This window comes from Pleuronectes platessa, chromosome 7, assembly GCF_947347685.1.
Source record: "Pleuronectes platessa chromosome 7, fPlePla1.1, whole genome shotgun sequence".
NCBI lineage: Eukaryota > Metazoa > Chordata > Actinopteri > Pleuronectiformes > Pleuronectidae > Pleuronectes > Pleuronectes platessa.
In genome coordinates, this window is record NC_070632.1 from 24,598,759 (window position 1) to 24,620,449 (window position 21,691).

General features: G+C 41.3%; 1 protein-coding gene across 6 annotated transcripts in view; it reads right to left on the reverse strand.

The window, feature by feature from the left end:
- Positions 1 to 10,509, reverse strand: part of pot1 (protection of telomeres 1 homolog) — a 67,886-nt gene extending 57,377 nt beyond the window's left edge. For 5 of the 6 annotated variants that reach the window (XM_053427703.1, XM_053427704.1, XM_053427702.1 and 2 more), the window contains exon 1: positions 10,424 to 10,495. The gene's annotated coding sequence lies outside the window, so the exon portion shown is untranslated. Of the gene's footprint in view, positions 1 to 10,423 lie in introns of all 6 variants that reach the window. The other variant, XM_053427705.1, reaches the window with a different exon arrangement.
- Between the last annotated feature and the right edge of the window lie 11,182 nt (positions 10,510 to 21,691).

Below are 21,691 nucleotides of genomic sequence, written 5' to 3' on the forward strand. Positions count from 1 at the left end.
GGTTGGGCTTATTTTGTTTTACACATAGCGACTCCCCTCGCATGAATACCTGCAGTTTAAGGAGCGGACCATTTTAACTGACGCACCAGATCCCTCTCTTCCGGACCACTGCAATAAAAAACCTGCCGTACAGCCCGGCATATAGAGAGGAGCAGTAACAAAGACCGGTCGCCGGCTGTGCGGCATTTTCTAAAACCTTACGGAACAAAAAACTATAGTTTAACACCCCTCGTCAGCGGAACGAGGTAAGAAGCTGGTCCTATTAACTCAGCTGCAGGTAGCACGGAATGGAAGTCGCTATATCACGTTAACCGCATCAGACTTGCCTCACGTGGTGATTTGTTTGTTAAATGTATTTTAACGTTTATGTATGATTTTATTGATTAAAAGATCGTGTACTTGATCTCATTGCAGTTTTACGGTGCACTTACGGCGCCACGATGATGTGATCAATAAAGAGCCGTGTGACATCAGTTGAGAAACTCTGTGTCGTGTTTGGGGAAGCGGGGGGCTGTTACACCTACCATTACACATGGATTAAAAATTTCTCGTCATGTCCAACTTTAGCTCTATTGCAAGGCAACCGCAATAAGGGCGGAACAACCTGGTGATGCTGATCACGGCCTCTGTATACGAGACCGTCTCATTTGGGTTTGGCCTTTCCAGACCACGTGGCTCATGAAGAAAACCTCATTCGTGGACTGACTAGACTGCATACTCAGTAGGAGCATAGCAAGGAGGGTTAAAGTCTTCGAGGCGTTTCAGAGAGAAACGTAGGAAAGTGTTGGTCATGTTCCCAGCAGGTAGAAAGTTGCTTCCTGTCAGAGCTTGTTAGTTTGATATCAGGCAGATTTGACTGCCCGAGTCCCTCTGTGGTACCTCTTTGACCGAGGACGGCAGAGCAGGAACAGCCTGCGAGGCAGACGAGCTGTTCACTCTACCGTAGAGTCAGCCGCTCAGTCAGGCAGAAAACCCAGCCAGAAAAAGAAAAAAAGAATCAAACAAACCTCTCTGATTTAGACCAAAGGGGAGCAACCAGAGGCCTGAATTACAGCAGGTTGGGTGATTCATTCATGAGTTCAGAGCTGGCCTGTGTGAAGGTACCATATCATTTTGGGATCTGACCTACAAGTCACATCGTCAACTCACTGTGGCTGAGAACTTCACAAAGCTCACAGAGGTGCACCTACAACCTGCAGGCCATCACCCCAGACAATAGAGCTGCAGCCCAGATGGATTTCACCACTCTAAACATCAAAATATGTTTTTTCTTCAAACTGATTCATGTTGCACACAAATAAAAACAGACAAAAAAGCACATTCATTTTATAATCTGCACACAAATGTTCTACAAAACCTGCTGAGGATCAACATGTGATATCAATCATGACATATCAGATTCATAATGTGTCTGCGTTGGTTCATTTGATCGATTCTAATTTTGTCCATTCTCAAATGCATGTTACAGTTAAGAGTTAAATGCATCACATCTTAAAAAAAGCAGACAAAATTGACAAAATGCCAGCAAAAACTCTTGATGTTCACCTTTTTCACATTTGTCGCATTTAGGAATTTAAACCTGAAGAAATTTATAAACGCATTATATAAAAAACTGAACGTCACAAGCACACTTACAACAACAAAACCATCCCCAAGCCCCTACAGAGCAGAAACTTTATCAGAAACCACCAGTCGGCCGTAAACTGTCCGCCTATCCCCGTATTGGGAAAGCAGATGATCCCTGCCAAATGTTTGCTGGCTCACACCTCACGAAGTTGGAGGCCTCCCTGCTCCTCTGAGTGTCACCGAAACCCATCGCTCTGCTGCTGAAGGACGCTCAGAAGGCAACTCAAGTTCATCCCAACATTAGTCATGAGGAACATAGAGACTAAGAAAAACAAGGGATAGATCTCCAAACAGCAGCTCACTGCTGCAGCATGGGCCCAGTGCAGCAGTTAGGACTGCAGACAAACATGGCTGCCGGGTTGGGACGAAACTCAGTGGTCTCACAGAAAGAAATATTAATGATCCCTCGTCCCCGCAGTAGAGTGTGACCTCCTGAGGGATGACCATGCTAACCCCGCATCTCTGCCAGCACAAAACAGTGAGGCACCTCTAGTTGTGGCTTCATAATCCTTCATAAATGTGTCTTAAAATGCTACAAAATAAAGCTGATAATTATTCCTCAATTAAGTGACCTTTAATCAAAACTTTTGATATTTGATTGTTTTCATTTATACATTAACAGAAAAAATAAGTCTCTGCTTGTAGCTTCTCCGGAAAGGAGTTGCTTTATACTGTTTTTTTTAATCACAGTAAAGCCTGAAGACATGAGAACATTGAATATCCAGGGATTAAGACTGGGAAAAAATGCAAATGGAGAGAACACAATTGAGCAATTAATTTATTAATTTTAAACCAGCAGGATGCTGCGTGAACTTGATTTGCAAACTAGATCTGGCACCGGAAATCAGCAAAACAATTTCAATTCTTCAAAAACGCTGACAACTAAGATTTTAGCAGGGTTCCATATACGATAAATTGCAGTGTATCTGTGCACTGCTGTGTGGGGGAGTTCCAAAATGACAGGGAACCCTTTTGCCCCGAGTAACTTTGCCACAATGCGAGTCCTTTATTTAAAGCGTGGGTGCTTATTAATCCCACTAATTATCATGGTAAAAGAAGATAAAGTGTAGCGATGAATCATGATCAATGCTCAAGATGGGCTATTTTTGAACATGCCATAAAGTACACATATCCGTTTTCAATATTTAACGATGTTTAGTAATTATTTTCAATGAGAATGAAACACTGCTTCTGTATTTCTGAGACGCTTATGATTTCGCGCTGTATCTACCTGGGTATTTTGATGAGTTCCAGCGGACCTTAATTAATTTTATTTTTTAAGTCGAGAAACTACTACGTGTCCATCCAAATGTGGCACAACTTTAAAGAAAATTCGATATAATTGACAAAATAAAATGTCTGCATGTGCTCCAATTAAACATTTCATTTGACGATGTATGCAGTGAAACAATCTTTTATCCTAATTAGGATAACACACTGACGATTTAGGATCAAGATAAAAAGATCCTGTCAAATGCTGAAAATAAAAAAAAAATCATAATTTTAAGATGATCAAAAAACTGAAAGTGAAAAACATGGTGGAACTATTGCATTTATGTTTGTTTCATGTATCATTCAGATAAGTGTCATGGGGCTGCACATTCACAGGTAAAAAAGGTCAACAGACAAATTACAACTTTGGCCAAAACCTGAAGGTTCATTTCTACAACACAAGACCTTCAGCTGCCACAGATGTACGCTCCAGCAGTTTCAACTTTTCAGAGAAAAAGCACTGAAAAAAACCACATACAGCTCAGCAGGTGATTTCCGGGGTTTTTATCAGGTCAGGAGCAGCTTGCGAGAGTCGAGCGGAGGGAGTGTGTCAGGGGAGAGCAGCTCTGCAGCGCTCATAGAAAGCCATTTATTAAAAGCCATTTAAAGGTACACTTCAGCACTGAGTCACAGACAGACACTCTGTGGACGAAAGCAGACAAACACACTGAACAGAAATACAGAAAGATGGACCCAGGAGGCAGACATTCGTGTTTGATTTGTCTCATATCTACCACTACTCTTCAAAAAGTAAATGGTGAATTTGGTTTCAAAGCCACTTGTTACTGTTACTTCCGGCTCTTTGCACTATTCAAGCCTTTAGCCTGGTTCCACACCTCTGAATCACTGTCTGCAGTTTAAACCTGTTCTAGTTAATATGTAGATAAGGGGTTTTCAAACTTTGCTCGTGGGCTCGTTTTTAGTAGCTCGCCAATAGGTTCACAGACTGTGTTAAAAAAATCAGACGACAATAAATGCACCTCTTCAATTCAATCGAACACATAGATGTCCCACCCCCTCCAAAACATCAGCTCTCAATAAAATGATGATAGTCCTGTCATCGTCTGAACCCAACCAATCACAGCAGCGAAGCAGCAAACAGGCCAAGAAAAAACAGAAAAGGTACTATTTACCATAGGAGGTAGATCTCACAGTGTCAATCCTGAGGAGATGGAGGTTATAAATCTCCAAAATCATGTTCAGCTTAAATTTGCGGCTTTATTTGGTTCTTCATAACTTTGTGAATCAGCTTTTTCTGACATGAATTTCTTGAGATCTAAATTCTGAACAAGACAAAGGAGTAAGACATGTGTACCATAAGATGCTTGTAAGGTGGTGATTAAGCTGGTAATATTATCAATTCTAGGAAACAGAAAATATATAATTCAGTTTTTTCATTGATATGAGGACACAGAAAAGTTAAAGATAGCAAAGTAACTTACTACGTGAGCCATAATTAGTAAAAAATTATCTCTGTTCTTGGACCTTGATGTTAAGTTTCTTGTTGAGCTTTGTAATAAGCTTTGTGAAATTTAATAAATGTAATGCTTTCGGTATTGCAAATTCACACATGTACAAAAAAGTAGCTTAATTCAGCTGATGAGTGCTTTGTGAATTAATGTAAGCAATGTGATGCAAGTAGCTCTCGGCCCCTTTAATTTCTCGAAAGTAGTTCAGAGATGAAGAAAGGTTGGAGACCCCTGATCTAGATGGAACTGCTACACACAATGTGAAAGATGCTGATTGTAATGATAAGTCCAGAGAAATGTGACCAACTTTGCAGCTAGTAAGCTCTATGCAGCCCATCTTTCAGCTCATGGTCTTTGATCTAAGGCACATTTACTGAATGGTTCAGTCTGAGGGCAAAAAAGTCTGGAAAAAAGCATTCAAATAGCAAATGCACCTGCTCCCATCTGAACACCCATGGGTGTGTTGATTATCTTGTAGTGAAAAGTGATGGACCAACAAAAACCTTATCTGAAGTCAGTGGCTAAATTATTCAAATTGCCACATATTACAATACATTGGTGGTTGCAAAATACATATATTCCTTCTCCCCTGACAAATCCGCCATTATAATAACAATCCACTCAGGTGCGAGTTCGGCTGGCCTTCAAAGAGAATGGGAGATACACCTCTACAGCACTCAGATTGATTTACTGCATGTTGCACCCCGAAACACTAAAGACTAATTCAGAGATGAAGTATAACCCCTCTGAATTGGATTTGGTCCCAACCTGACAACACTTGCTCCATGTGCTTTATACCATGAGCTCAAATCATTAAAATAGATCCCTTAATGTTTCCAGCAGCAGAAGGCTTTTTCTAACAGTACAAGCTCTGATACACAAACTGTCCACAGACACAGTGAGAGACCAGCTGGCGAAGAAAGTGAAACATCAAGCCGCTAAAAATAGTCTTTTGGTAAATTGGTAAACATGCTAAGAATTTGTTGTGCTGCGGAGTTGACATATTTCCCCCACAAACCCAAAATTACCAAAGACTCCACTCAACTACCTGATTACCATAATTGTGAATTTTCATGAAAAAGATAAATTGTTTTTGAGTTTCTCTTCGGAAAACAAAAATCTGACCCACCTACGCATGTTTGAATGAACACATGCTACTTATTTCCACGTTGTATCATCTGATTCATCATCGGAAGAGACTTTAAATATTCTGCATTTCAGATGTACTGGAGGATGTAAAATAATAAGCAGTCTGTGCAGGAGAGATATGCTTATATCCACTTCTTATCTCCTGACCCGCGGCTTGAAAACAAAGATCTGAAAGGTTTTTATTTTCATGTAGACTGCAGGAGTTTCCTCGGCAGCGGGAATCAGACAAATCCTCCCAGAGGGATGAGAAACATGAACCTTATTTCACCCGCAGCAACGGATAAGAAGAAGCTGACACAAGTTCAATTAATACAAATATCACCGCTGTGTATAGAGGAACGGCACAACAGTCAGCTGTTTATCACAACAACACGTTGGACAGCACACTGATGATTTAGCTTCACTCAGGGAGTTTTCAAACACTGGACCAAGGTTCAAACATAACTGTATGGCATGCCAATGTCCAGTTGACACTCACATCATGCAATCACTCAAATATACTTTACTTTATGCTTTCATTTTAGTTTCCTTATATCTGTACAACATGTTCACACTGTTGTGATGTTGTATGCAGCAGAGGAATTACAATAAAGACTTTGGAATCTATACTTTAAACGTTTTTTTAAAGGTATTCTTTGTATGCAAGACATGAATTCATCCATGCTGCCAAATCTCAGGCAATGAGGATGGAGAACAACATGTCAAACAGAGTGATGGCCAAGTGAAGTTGCTGGCTCATGGTTTTTTTTGTGTGTGTTTTTGTTTTTCTTCTCTGACACACTGAGACGAATGTGTCAAGATCACCATCTTTCCACCCTGCTTGTTCAGCCAACACCCAAGCTCCACATTGGCATTATCTTTGTCTCTATTAAGGGAGCAGCTCAACAGAAGCATACAAAAATATAGATCTGGAGACAGAGGATTGATGACACTTCTAACACATGACGGACGCAAAAATGAAAAAAGACAATAAGAGGGTTGGGGTCAGGGTACAAATATCTCCCGAAGAAAAAGGGGTGCCATACATGAGAGTTTGTGGGTTAAGAGCTGATGACGGTGTCAGGGTGCTGTAAACCGCCCACATTGACTCTGCTCGAGGTTTCTTCCAGTCAAAGAGGGAGTTTTTTTCCTCACCAACGTGCAGTTCTTTGTGAGAACAGTTTATTTAATTGTTTTAAGGTCTTGACCTTCTATGTAAAGTGCCTCGATATTATATGATTTAACGCTTTACAAATAAAAGTGAATTGAAGACATAATGCCTCCGGCCACTGGCTTTCACTTGCACGGAGGCATAACACTACTGAGTAAAATATCTAAACGAAAACTTATTTAATAAATCTATCCATTATTTAATGCTTCAGTAAAGTGGTAATATATCTTGTTCTCCTTTCCTAAATCACATAATCTCCAAACCACGGTGCTTTACGAGATGTAATTTGTCTTATACTTTCTTACTTACTGGTTAACAACATCCAGGCATTAGCTTGTGGTGGGGGGTTGCTACCTGCTGAGGAAGTAGCCACAGCTTCATCTTCCTCACATCTCAAGACTAAACAAATCTGGCATACATAACGAATAATTTTAAGTTTAACTGACCAATACTTATAGTCAGTATGAACAGACTAAATTCTCTTTTACCACTCCCAGCAAAAAAAAGGTTCAAATACACAAGATGAAAAAGGGGCCGGCATCTGTTATCCAGCAGGGTCAAAGCTGAGAAATATCACTATGCCACAGCCAGATGAAAGTCTAGTGTGCTCACTCCCTCATACAGATGTTCAGCAGGAGGTCGCCTGGGTCGAGCATTGTGTAATCTATCCCACAGTCAGCTGCCACCACTTCAAAGGCAGGAGGGAGCACTCGACTTTTAACTCCCACATTCGAGTGGAGACAGGATGATTAAACTTCTTAGAGTTCATGAATGTTCCTCCACAGGTTAACACAGAATGAGCATGAGAAGGGAATCAAGGAGCGGACCAATCAGCCAACCAAGACAAAGGCCCTGCTCATATCATTAACATCTATCTCAACAGATCAGATAATTTGCACCTAGTATTAGAATGTGTCTCAATGGTCCTGTTCAGACCTGGTATTAATACATGTCCAAAGAGATCCAACACAAATTTTAAGTTTTAATTAAGTAAGTCTGTTTAAATCTGGTACTTAAACGTATTCTGAGTGACTGCTGTGATTGTTTACTCTCACTGAACTGAATGACGCTCGCGTTTTACTGTACCGTAGAATGAAAGACGTAATTTGCACACTGAAACTTTAAATGGGAGGGAGCAGAGAGCAGTCTAGGTCACATCAAGAAGCCCATTATCCTCCGAATGCAAACAGGATGACAACTAACACAAAACATTAAACATCAAGTCTTTAGAGCAGTTGTGCAGAAAACTTCAGAACCCCTCAGGCCAACCATCTGTGAAACATAACTAGGGTCAGTGACAATATAAGGGATTAAAAATAATAGTTGTATTGTGACACGTTCCCTGACAATGACTGTATAGCGGTGTCTACTGACAACGTGTTTGGCCCAGATATCTGACATCTCTACCGAAAGCCTCAAAATATTGTCCGTTGCCCCCAGAGGCTTATTCATCTTCTGACGACAGTCGATTGGCTTTGTGATTGGAGAGTAAGCGAATTATACAACAACCGAAAGCTACAAGGAGCTGTTCTACACTACATTATGGCATATTAAAGTCATTAGCCTAACCCTAGGGGGAAAATTCTCATATGAACACAATGGTAAAGTTAACTTCATCAAGGGCTATTATGGTAGCATTTACAACTGCACAATTCCAGTTTGTATCACAGGCTATGGTTTCTGTTTTTTCTAAAACAATCACAATAAAGAAAGTGGAATAAATCCAATCAGGCAATCATGTGACAGCAGTGCAAAGCATAACCTCAGACAGATACAGCTCAGGAGCTCCAGGCAATGTCGAATGAGGAAAAATGGGACCTGAATGACTCAGTGACTCAGTGAACGATACATAATCGGTGATGCCAGTACAATATTAGAACATTATTAGTAGGGTAAAGACATTTGAGTTTATCGAGTATTTCTAAAACTGCTCATCTCCAGGGATTTTCAGTCAAACCAGTCTCTAGAGTTTAATCAGAAATAATGCCAGAAACAAAAATACCAACAGAGCAGCCGTTAAGTGGACAGAAAGGTGTGATTGATGAGACAGGTCAGAGGAGAATGACCAGACCAGCTGGCAAAGTTTAATGTCTAGTCATCCGGGCTGACAGCCAGCGGTATTGCAAATTCTGGGCAATGAGTGATGGTACAATCTTAAAAGCTGATGATGGCATATCATATGTCACCTTAACTTGAGGTATGTCTCTGCTGTTCCACTGTCATTTGGCAAAATAAAATGTCATCACCAGAGTGTCACAGTATCATTCAGGCCACTGCTCTCTGTGGGTACAGCTGGGTAACACATGTCCCTTGTGCTCTGACAGATGCCACTTTTCATTGACAGGATATCATGGGAAGATTATACCCTCACGTTACAATGAGGAACCACTCAATGTAGGCAGCTCACACTCCTACGTGATACAATTTAAGTAAGGATGCTTTCAATATAAATACTTGACATGCTTAACTTAAAATCAGTCATTATCCTCTCTGGATTTATTGAACAATGTCATGGCTTTTAACATGCACTGTATATATTCTATCATAACTTTTTGATATTGATCATATATTCTTATGTATGTGTGTGTGTGTGTAAAATCTGCTCACAGGTGAACAGATCTCAGTTTGTCACACCTGACATTAAGAATGTGTCTCCACATGTGTCCCCTGTCTTGTGATCAGAGCTCACTTCCATGCTCTATATTGCTGTTTTCAGACATGACCTCCAGGTCTGGACTTTCTCAACAATTCTTTGTGTTTATTTTTATATTTTTAGCATGTCAGACTCTATAGAAGTAACCACTGTCAGTGTGTGAGATAAAGAGATTATTTAATTGTATTTGAAAGTATTTTTTTCCTTCATTGCTTCTCATCCTGACTAGGACTGCATGGCAGAAGAGATATTGTATTGCATTCAAATAATGAACAGTTTTTATTTATCATTTTATTTCATCAAAGGGCTGTATCTAAATAAAAAGAGCCTCAGTTCTCCTCAGTCCACCTGCACAGCTTTCTGAAAGGTCTCTGAAGGGTACATTGTTCCAAAGCTTGTGGAGAATTAGCCACAGTTCCCCTGTGGATAACTCTGTCAGTGTCATCTGTCTGTCTACGTGATCTCAGCAACAAAGTACTAGACAAGGTACATTTAAAGTACATTTTATACTAACAGGGCTGGTGGCGAGTAGGATCTGGAAGCAACATACTACAGCCAATTCAAGTAGAACACTGAATCTCTGACCCTGTGCAGCTTGACTTAGAAAACATGTATCAGCTCTTGCAGTACATATCAATGAGCAGCGACCACAGCAACCTGTGGGTCGTCATTTCCTTCTGTACATATACTAGTAACTTTGTTTTTACTTTACTTCTGTTGTCTAAAGCAACTTCCCTGTTAGCTTGGTAGCCTGCTAGCCAACTTTAGCAAACACGGAGGTACCAGCGAGAGGGGCTTAGCTATTCTCCGGTTTATCCACTGTGTCCCACAGTAACACTGACTACAGGGGAACAACCGACCAAACACGAGGTTGGAGTGAGCGACTGACTAAAGAAAACGATGCACAGTGTATAACAGGCTGTTTAACCAAACGCCGCTTCAAAACCCTTTCAAACTAATGTTTCAACTTTATCCCAGGGTCGACAGTCGAGGAAGCAAGCATGATTATGGGGGCAAGGAAGCCCGCGCGAGCCCAAACGCGAATCATGGGATGTGTCATTGTGTCGAGGTAAACAATGCAGTAAATAAAAGTAATATACTTACAGCTGCACGAAGTGGTTTCCCCCGCTTGGTTTCGAATTGACTGTTGCTGTATTGCGCATGCGCGAGGTTTCTTCTTCTTCTTCTTCTTCTTCTTCTTCTTCTTCTTCTTCTTCTTCTTCTTCGTCTTCGTCTTCTTCTTCTTCTACTTCTTCTTCTTCTTCTTCTTCTGTATTCGCAAAACACCGCCATTCATGGGGAACAGACAAAGACTTATGGGAACACAACATAAAACAGGTAACAGGGAATCACCAAAATGAATAAAACAATATTGTTTGAGCCAATTAGTCAAAAAGAAATGCTGATTTGTATCTTCTTTTTTTATTTAATTTTTTGTAACCTTGGTTGAAATGATTCTTTCAGTGATTGCATTTTAATAAACATCATCTCTTCGACCTGCTCCCCTCTGGCAGACCTGAGAAACAGACTGAAAAACTGATTTTACCCCACAGCCATAAGAGAACGGAACTCTGTTTAATTTGTCTTTTACATGGAGTATATTGCACTACATGTACAAATACAGATTACCCACACTGTTTTTCATATTTAAATTCAACCTCACACCCCTATTTTTTTATTGCACCTTTTGTACATGTTTATGCTGCTACTCTTGTTGTTGTTTTCCTTTTTTTTCTTCTATTTATACTATGCACCTTACGGATTTTTGCTAAATTTCGTTGTACACTCTGCAATGAAAATGATTCTATTCTATTCTAGTCAATGACACTTTTAAAGGGATAGTTCACCCAAAAAATTGATTCACTCATTATCTACTCACATCAATGCCGATAGGGGATGTTTGATTTCCGACATTCCTATTCGACTAGAAACGGCGTCATTTACACCATGTTTTCAGCCTGAATGTCCTCTGATATCCTCCTCTGGGACGCGTTCACGTACCCATGGAAAACCACCCAGTCTCCTCTGGATAATGTCAGAATGAGCTCATGTAAGAATGATGATGTTTCTAACAAGCAACAATCATAGAAGAAGTTTACAAATATCTGAATGAAAAAGTGGAGCCATACACAAAGAAGAGACAGACAAAGATGTCAAGAGAGCTTTTGGTGAAACAAACTGACACCGGTGTTGATTTGCTGTAAACAAAAAATACTGTGCTCACCCTCCCTGCTGCGTTTTTCACTCTGTAGAAAGTCTGAGTTACTGTCTGAAAAGGACTTCACGCTTTCAGGTCCCAGGTCTTGTACCTTGAACTTCATAAGAACTGTGTGGTTTCCACAATACACTGTTTATTTAGCTGCTTTCAAGTTTTATCTAATAACTTACGTATGTATGAAAGCTGGCACTGAAGCCGACAAATACTTAACATCTCTTTCAATTCAATTTGTCTTTCACACTATGACTATAATATTTAAACTCCTTTCAGTTCAGGAAATTCAGTTTCCGACTTCCATTTCCTTCAATGCTTAATTTTCAAGTGCAGTCTCATCTGTTAATGTCAAATCAGTCATGGCCAAAGCACGGTCTCAATTGAAACTCCATATTCCAGTGGTATGGAAACAAGAATATTCTACTTATGTACAAGCTTCAAGTACTCATACTTTATATTCAAGCTACTCTGTACTTCTACTTCACAACAATTTCAAAGGAAATGTTTTCACCCAAATACCTAACATCTTTTCGTACAGAATATCTTTCTGAACGAAACACATGATAAACGTAGAGAATGATCCATCATTATTTATTAAACCGTATAGCAATCACTTTGTGTCAATATGTTAAAGGGGACATATTATGGAAATTCCACTTTTGTAGTGCTTCTACATGTTAATTTGGGTATCTGGCATGTCTACCGTCCCAGAATCTGAAAGATGATGTGCGCCGCAGGATGAAGTGCGCCTTAGGACGATGTGCGCAGGTGTGCACCCCAGGATGATGTGCGCCGATGTGCACCCCAGGATGATGTGCTCCGCACTGATATGGGGTGATGATGTGTGCCGCAGGACGATGTGCGCTGCAGGACGATGTGCGCTGCAGGATGATGTGCGCAGCAGGATGATGTGCGCAGCAGGACGATGTGTGCCGCAGGACGATGTGCGCTGCAGGACGATGTGCGCTGCAGGATGATGTGCGCAGCAGGATGATGTGTGCCGCAGGACGATGTGCGCTGCAGGACGATGTGCGCAGCAGGATGATGTGCGCAGCAGGATGATGTGCGCCGCAGGATGATGTGCGCCGATGTGCGCCGCAGGATGATGTGCGCCGCAGGATGATGTGCACCGCAGGATGATGTGCGCTGCAGGATGATGTGCGCCGCAGGATGATGTGCGCCGCAGGATGATGTGCACCGCAGGATGATGTGCGCCGCAGGATGATGTGCGCCGCAGGATGATGTGCGCCGCAGGAAGATGTGCGCCGCAGGATGATGTGCGCCGCAGGATGATGTGGGCCGCAGGATGATGTGGGCCGCAGGATGATGTGGGCCGCAGGATAATGTGCGCTGCAGGATGATGTGCGCCGCAGGATGATGTGCGCCGCAGGATGGCCGCACGATGAGGTGCGCCGCAGGATGGCCGCACGATGAGGTGCGCTGCAGGATAATGTGCGCTGCAGGATGATGTGCGCCGCAGGATGGCCGCACGATGAGGTGCGCCGCAGGATGATGTGCGCTGCAGGATGATGTGCGCCGCAGGATGGCCGCACGATGGACCCCTCACTCCCGGTGAGCCAGGCACTCAAAACCGGTCAATCTGAGGAGGGCTGTTTTAGACAGGGTAAAAAGGTGCTGTTTTAAATGATCCATGTGGTATTTTGACCAAATATGTTAGACATTTCATTAAGACCCCAAGGAACCATATCTTTCTGCAGATCAGTCTGGATGAATAAGCATAATTTATTCTTGGGGCAGAAACCACAACTTTCCTCTCATTAAACAGTAGCTCCGCTCCAAATCAGCACCGGTTTCATATCCATGCGACATTATCGATGGAAACCTCAGGTACACTTACAACCAGATTAGTGACTGTTTAATTAAACTGAAAAAGGCCAGACGCTTTCTGAGCCTATGATAGAGAGTATAATTCCGCAGCTGTATTAGCAGGAGGCTCATTACTCAGCACTAATGGGTTTCTCCTGCAAAGACACCGCACAACAGCAGGCCTACGCTTCTGCTCCTGCTTTATGTTTTTAATCAAGCATGCTGTGAGGAGAAATAAACAATAAACTACATACATGAAGCTGTCCTCCAGATGGAAAACAACAACTTGCATATTGCTTTATGTAGTCTGTTGCTGCCTAGGAGGGGTGGTGTTAGCTCCCACTGATGGATTCTGATCACAGTGACCTCAGGATAGGTTGGCATAGCAGAAACTGTATCATTTCTCCAGGGCTAAGTTTGTCCAAAATTTTTGGGTAAAGCGTCCCTGTCCATATACTCAGCCTGGAACTCAGCTTGGTACTTGTAAAGCTGTAGAATTTATTTTAGTAGAGACTGTGGGCCTCTACGCTCACCCGCCGAAGTTTACTATCTTACATTGTTATGTTATTGATCCCATAAGCACTCAAAAAATGAATTAGTTTAATATTGCTCTTTGACATAACCTTATGTGACATCAAATAAATAAAAACACTTTGTCCACAGGCTTCATTAGTTTCTCACTCAGGAAAAGACGTAAAAAATGTATAATCCCCCCCCCCCCCTCCAAATCTAGTCTTGTCCGATCCAATCATATCTGATCTAGCATTTTCTTTCATCTAATGTTACCCAATAAAACTGAACAAATAAACCAACAACAACCACAAAAATACAGCAGACAAAGGCTCTATGGCCGACACTCAAGTAATCCAGTGAAAATAACTTGGAGGTCAGAGGCCGGTCATCCAATCATCAACATCAGACATCCAGCATCCTTGGGGGCCAAGGAAGAGGGGGAGAAGGAGGAAGTGAGGAATGACGAGGAGCAAATGAATTACTCGTCCTGTCCACCCCTCAGATGAGCTTCCACCACATCGGTGGGTTTGGGGCAAGGCCCTGAGGAGCATGATGTTATATGGTGTTGGTACAGACAGCGATCAGCGGACATGTCAACCCGTCATCGAGAAGGAAACACAACCTGAGCCCTCTGCGGTGGTCACACCTGTTCATTAAACTGACAGCAACCCAGTGTAAAACAAGCAAAGTACTACGGGTTCATGTCAAAATGTTTCTACCTAGAAACTGAATTCAACCATTTCACTTTGGTTCCAGGCTTCATATAATCCAATCAAAATATAGAATTTAGCATGTGAGATGAAGATGTTAAAGGGGACATGGTCCAGATATGATATGATTCAGTCTTATTATATGTTGCACTGACTGATATGAGTTGACAGCCAGTGCTATAAGTCCTGTACTCCATATACAAATTTTGGTTTCGTGTTGTATCACCAACGTATAGCCTGTAACTAGATATCCTTATATGCAACCAGTTTGGTGTCTCACCTGCATTAAAGGGCAGAGTCACGTTATCTGGTAATGATACAACATGTACAAAATCAATTGTGTCTGTTGTTGTGATCATTTATAATGCTCATACTGGCTATTGGGGATCATTGAATTGATTTTAATGTGTGCTACTGAAAGATAGAATCCACTTTTTTTTGTTCCATGATAAAATATTTAATTTTTAAAGCTGTAGTTTATGCAGATGTTGAATAAAGATTTCTGTCTTTTTAAGTTGCAGGGGAGGGAAATTCGCCAACAAGACAGAGCTTCAAACCAACCCTCTATACAAAAAACTAACTTTGCTCTGTGTTACTTTATTAGAGCACCATGTGCCACAGATAATATTCAGATATAGGAATACTAGATGTTTTGGGCTACAGCTGCTTGATTATTATTCACTGTAAAAGAGTAAACATTTAGTTTGCTGGAAATTAAGTACTTCATCTTATGGCGTCGTAAATGAGTTTTGTCAGTCCCACGAGTGGGAACAACACTCACGTTCACAGATTCATTCATTTCACCATTCACCAAAATATGAGCATGTTCAATGAGCGGCATAATTTTAGCGCATTAATCCACAACACTGACAACAGTAATATCAAATCTAGAGAGACAGCAGCTAGTAGTAAAATGTTTGAATCAATCCTTGCTCAAATTGTTGTCTGTTTTTACTGTATGTCTGTTTGTGTAATTACAATGAGCGCAATTCTTACCAGAGTCTATTCTGACAGTGACTATCTGGTCATCTGTAAATTAAAGTCCTTCATGAAGATCAGAGCAATTTTTTTCTTTCAGTGTGAATAACTTGAGATTAACTAGAGATACAATGTGTGTGGTCATATCTTCCGCTTTTGTTGTCCACCACATGCACTGGAATCTCTCATAGGCCTTGCTCAAAAACTCTGGTGGAAAAGTTTTGTTCTCAGACACGACTGACATCCATCAGTGAAATGAGATTGGAAAATGTAAGGTGGAGGTAATTGATCGCAAAATGATTACATGAGTTAACAGTGAAATTGCAAGTACGATTTTTATGGAGTTAATTGCTGTGGGCTCAGAGTGTGAGAAAGAGAGAGACTTCAGCAGTGGATCATTTCCTTGATCAACGATAATGTGAATAAGCACGTTTGGAGCCTGAGAACAGCACAACATTGATAGATGAAGGTCTGGATAATTACAGACGCAAAGAGTCAGACAAGATCTCAAATCTAATCAAGCGGAGAGAAACTCCAACTCAGGGACAGCCAATCTGTGTGAGTGTGATACATTCACTGAAGAGCAAGTGAAACCACAACCACTGCTAACCTGCCACATTTTTCATGTTATTTGCAACAGATGAAGATTAAAATACTTGCACTAAATCCCAGTATGACATATATGTTCATTGAGACAACTAACACAGAAAATCTGAGCAGTTTAGTGCTCAATAAGCTGGAGAGAGATTCAGCATGACACAAACCTAATTCACTCAGTTTTGGTGAATGTGGTGAGTGGAATATAACGAAGCACTGTGCAGCTCCTCACTATCATAACAGCCAATTTAACCGTCTGGAATTCTGGAGTGAGAAACCATCTTGCCACACTCTAAGCTTTTTTGGTTTTGGCCAAACTACAAGCAAGCAGAATCCTAAGTGGGAGGAACTATGGTAGCCACAGCAGTGGCTTAGATTTGACAAATTTCCCTAAGCAGCCCTGTTTAGTCATTAGTGATGATAAAAACTCTTGAATATCATTTTCTGACGTCTTTGTTGGTGTCCTCTGTGTCTACGACACCTCTTTTGTCTCCTGAGATTTGCATTCTTCAATTTATTTTTGTTTTGCATCCCTCGCTTGTCATCAACGTGCCCTCTCGTTCACGATGAATCCTCTGGGAGACTCCTGCCGTTTTCTCATAGGAGTTAACTCAGACATTAGAGTCTTAACAAGTGGCTGGCAGGCGAACTCTCATCCAGACATCTGTGTTCTCACATACAGCCCCTCCAGAGAATGTCAAGAGATTATCTGGAGTTAAGTGCACGTCTAAAAGCAGCTTCGATTGTCTTGATAGACTTTAATGGATAGAGTATAATATGATAAAGCTGTGTGAAGACTCTGCAGAGGTCCTCCACACTATCATCATTGATGGTTCAACATGATACTCTGAAGTAAACCTCAGTCTCATTGTCTTCCTGTGTTACGCCCCTGGTCTAGGGGAAACCAGAGACATAACATGTGGTGCTTCTCCCATTCTCCCACTCCCAAGCACGCCAGTGTCACAAGGTATTTTTGTTTAGGGGTAGCTTTTTATTTTATCTTCAGAGGAAGAGAAGGCCAACACAACAAACAAAAACAATCCATTTCCATACCTTCCTTCTACAAACCAAAAATGTTAAAAAAAGACAAAAGCTTACCTAACTCTTCTTTTTCTCAAACACAGGAGAAAAAAAGGGTAAAAGAAAATGGCTTCTCCCTCCTACAGGGCTACCACACACAGTTTTTCTATTTTCATACGCAACACAACAATAATTCAGCCTGACACTGGTCCCAGTTGGATCTGGGAGAATTGGTGGAGAGAGGAAGACTGCAGTCAGTCAGTGGTTCAAGTGGGCTCCTCTCTTCACTCTGGCCAATCCTGGAGCAGCAATCAGGCGGCTCACGCCAATCAGCAGGTCCAACCTGCTAGCAATCAGGCACCCACACACACACACTCACTCAAGAAGACTGCTCACACTCTAGGAGGAGGAACAGAACAGTAACATATATACACAGCCAGGGTCGTAGCACCTGTCTGTCATAAACTGCAGATGAGGTGCTTCTGTTATGCTTTGTCGAGGGCAGAGGACCTGGTTAAATCATGTGGCAAGTTGGGATTTGTGAATATGGGCTTTACAAATAAAATTGGATTGGATGATTATACTTTTGCTGCTGCAGTTCGTCCAAACAGAGGTTTACTTTGTGAAGGCCTCAGAGTGACTACAGTGATGATTAACAAGCTCCAGGAGTTTCCACTGCAAACAGGAACTAAAGAATTTTAAGCAGAACAAAATGTGCTGCACTGACCCAAATCAAATATAGACAGATGTACTGGAGTTGGATGAGGAGAATAATATTTCTCTTACTTTCTGTACAGAGAGCTGTTAATTTCAATCGAATTCCACTTCATGGTCAGGCTTCCTTCTAGCAACTGTGATAGAGCTAACAATACAACCAGTGGCTTTCTATAGACCTTGAGTTCAGCAGACATACTTCTGAACTTCATGGTAAAGTGGTGACCATTACCACTCCCAGCCCGTCTCCCGTGGCTTCTGCTCTGTCAACACACAGTCCTCAGAGAGTCATTATTCTGACCAGGACCAGAGGGGTAGCTACACAGAGGAGACTGGATCATTAAGGTGCACGAGAGAGGGAAGTGTGAGTGGCTCAGTGACAGCGTGTTCGACAGCAGAGTGTTGTATAGAGGCTTCTGTGTAGACAGGGATGGTTAGTTAAATGTCTTTCAAGTCTCCAGAGTGTTGACCAGTCAGATGGTGGAGCGCTGAACAGCCACTGACAACCTAACAAGGTCTGGTGAGTCCGTTGTACAGGTTTCATGTTGCTGAATGTTCAATCAATTGCTTGACCTTTATTAAGCCGACCAGTAACACTGGCTAGATAAAATCTCTCTCTGAGTCTGACCAGTGGCTGGTTTGGTGACCTGGAGCCTGTACCACAAAGCTGATTAAAATGTTGATCTGTTGATTCCGTGTAAACTGACTTGTGTGAGCATTCATGTCCTCGTACATAAAGGGGGCGTGTTCAGCACAGCAAACCCATGCACCGTATTTCGCAGAGCAAGAATGCAAATTCATTGTGATATCAAATCAAACAGTGAAATAGCAAACAATGTCAGCTGATTAAATTATTGACCGAGTACATTCATCAGTACGCAATTTTTGTACTGCAGAATCGATCGTATGATTGACATGTAAGTGCACGTTAATATGTGAAAACATTGAGGATACTTGTATTTTAGTCTACACATGCACTATTCAGAATGAATTTAGTTTAGACGTTCTTTCTAAAGCACTAAGGCAATACGATTGACTGTGTATGATGCTGTTGTGTAAGTATTTATTTAATATTATTAAATTTGTTCACACATTTTTTCCAAACTGCTAAATTGAAACTGGATCCACTTGATCTTCATCAACAGCAGAGCAAATGTTCTCTCTCACCAGTGTGTAAAAAAAATGTTCATTGGGTTCACACATTTGAGCAGATCTCACACAAAGACGTACGCTCTATTGAGTTAACTGTGCTAAACAAAAGGAAAAGAATCTCCTTCTTCTGTAATCAGACTGGCTCCGCCCATAAAAAGGGTCACCTCTGTATTTAGCGATCCGAACATGGATTTAAGAGGTCTAAGGTTATATAAGTAGAACAAAAAATACAATACTCACTAACGCAGCAACTGAACCTTATTCACTGTGCACATCTGTTCAGACTTCAAGTCTCACATGTCCCAGTTCATGAACATAAACACCTCCACACAAGAATCTACAAAATGAAACTTTATTGGAACTTTTTAATTGTGTTTAAGGTTGTATGTGTAGAAGCAGTAGGGCTACACCTCTGATAAAAGTATCCCTGAGGAAAAAAATACAGCTCAAACTATCTTGATGTATAAAATGCTACAGGAACAATTGAGTCTGACTCATGTCTGTCTTATGTACAGTTCACATGTCTGTTGTACAGTTCAGGGGGAAACTACTGAGTTTTTAACAAAACTAAACATTTCTTATGTCTTAATTACTGTAAAAAAAAAATGCTTTGAAATGATGATGACGATGATAGATAATCTCCCCCATGTTCTTATGAGGCTTAACAAACATCTGTAAAACTTGTTTATTTTCTGTATTCAGACCTGGAACTACACATATACAAATATCGATCAAGTATTTTTAAATTCCAGATGAGCTGTCATCACATAAAAACAGTTAATACACAACACATGCATTCAGCAGTTTAGACGGGGTAAGTACGACCTGTGAACTGCACAGCAGTATTATTGATCTGATATCGATCACATGTTTAGCATCACCGATAAACACATAAAGTGTGCGCTGAAAAAACTTCTGGTACTAGAAGTTGTCAAATAAAATGAATTCACTCATATGTTAATGTGAATGTTTCATGTAGAACATGATTTAAACTATATATGTAATAGAGAACATGATCGAGGGAGCTCCACATATTCTTATAATCTTTAAGCTCCGTCTACAGATCCAGATTCTCACAATCCTCACTCAGATGTCGATTTTGGCTCCAAGTGTTCAGCATCTTTTTCACCTGAACTTTGTGAGTGGGGTGTTGCTTGTGCAGGACAACACCAAGTTACCACACACAAAAACGGTTTGGAGCCGGGTTCAGCTGCTCGGAAGTTGTCTTGACAGCAGTAATCGCACAAAGCCAAACCTCCTGCATCGGTCAACCACAAAGTTACTCCAGACTTCACAAAGGTATCCTTGATAAGACAGTGTCCTCGCTTCATAGTACAGGCCCCTGCTTACTAAGGCTGCTCTCGTTGATATTGGGGTATAATGCCCCCATTAGTGATCGACAGTGGGTGAAATGAAATTGAGATAAGTTTAAAAGCTCCGTTTATTTCATACAAATACTAAAACTACAGTGGAGCATACTAAAATGAAGGGGAAGTATCTATGTGCTTGTTGCAATATTCTAATGGGGGTAGGAAACAGTCGCTGTCCTAATCACAGTGGAGGAAGTAAAAGGTCAGCTGAACCGCAGCTTGGTTGCTTCCTCACAGCTCTCAGATTAAATATTCAACACCACTTGATTATAGCTTCTACTAAACCATGTCTAAGGACATGGCTGGCAACTCCCCTAGCCTCTACAGCAGCCAACTCGGTCTAGAGAGGCTGTGGTCTCTGGCCCGCTCACAGAGGAACCCATGAGGAAATGGATGAGAAGACGTCTCTTTCAATATTCATATATCTACTTAAGTCTGACCTGCATAGCATACCTGCACATAGAGGAACACAAGGAAATGAGAGAGCACATAGCTGTTGCATATGGAGTTTAATAAGGTATCTGCCTCCACTGAGTGGAGGCAGATACCTTCAAACATCACCCAAATCACAGCCAATAGTTGCGTTCGTGATGGACCTGGACTGTCGGTTGCTGCAGGGGGGGAATAAAAAAACCGTCAGATACTTTCGACTTGCAGTGTGATTTGTAATGTACAGAAACTAAATAAAGATCCCTTTCAAAAAATGTATCATTTTTTTAATCACAAACGCTACATCATTATCTGGCTCCAAACCAAATCTTACCTAATCAGATGTCGGAATTATTTGTCAAAGAATGCCCTAGCCTATAATAGTAAAGAAAGGGAAAATATTACCTGGAGTCACCTTTCCAAAGGTTCATGAGTACTTGCCTAACCCCACACCCTAGCTTCTAACACAATTTATTCTATAGTTTTGGTGTAATCCCAAAAGATGGACGAACAGCAATTGTGGGTGTTTGATTTTGGAACCATCGGTGTGTGCATAACCTGGGTGGGCCAGTTGATGGGTCCAGACAGTTTGCAAAACGTATTCACCCACCTTATCTCTGTGTGGGATGCAGGAATATGGACTGTGTGCTCACCACACTGTGGCAACAGATGAGTTTGTTTGGGCAGCTCCATCATCAGCACCATTACAGAAGCTGCAGTGTTTGTTTAGTTGTTTAATTAAAGTTGTGTGCAACAGCGACGCTCCTCTACGGCTGATAAGACTTGAGGAGATACGTTGTTTGCCCAAACACACTTATTGGGTTTCACGTAAAAGATGAAAACCTCTCAG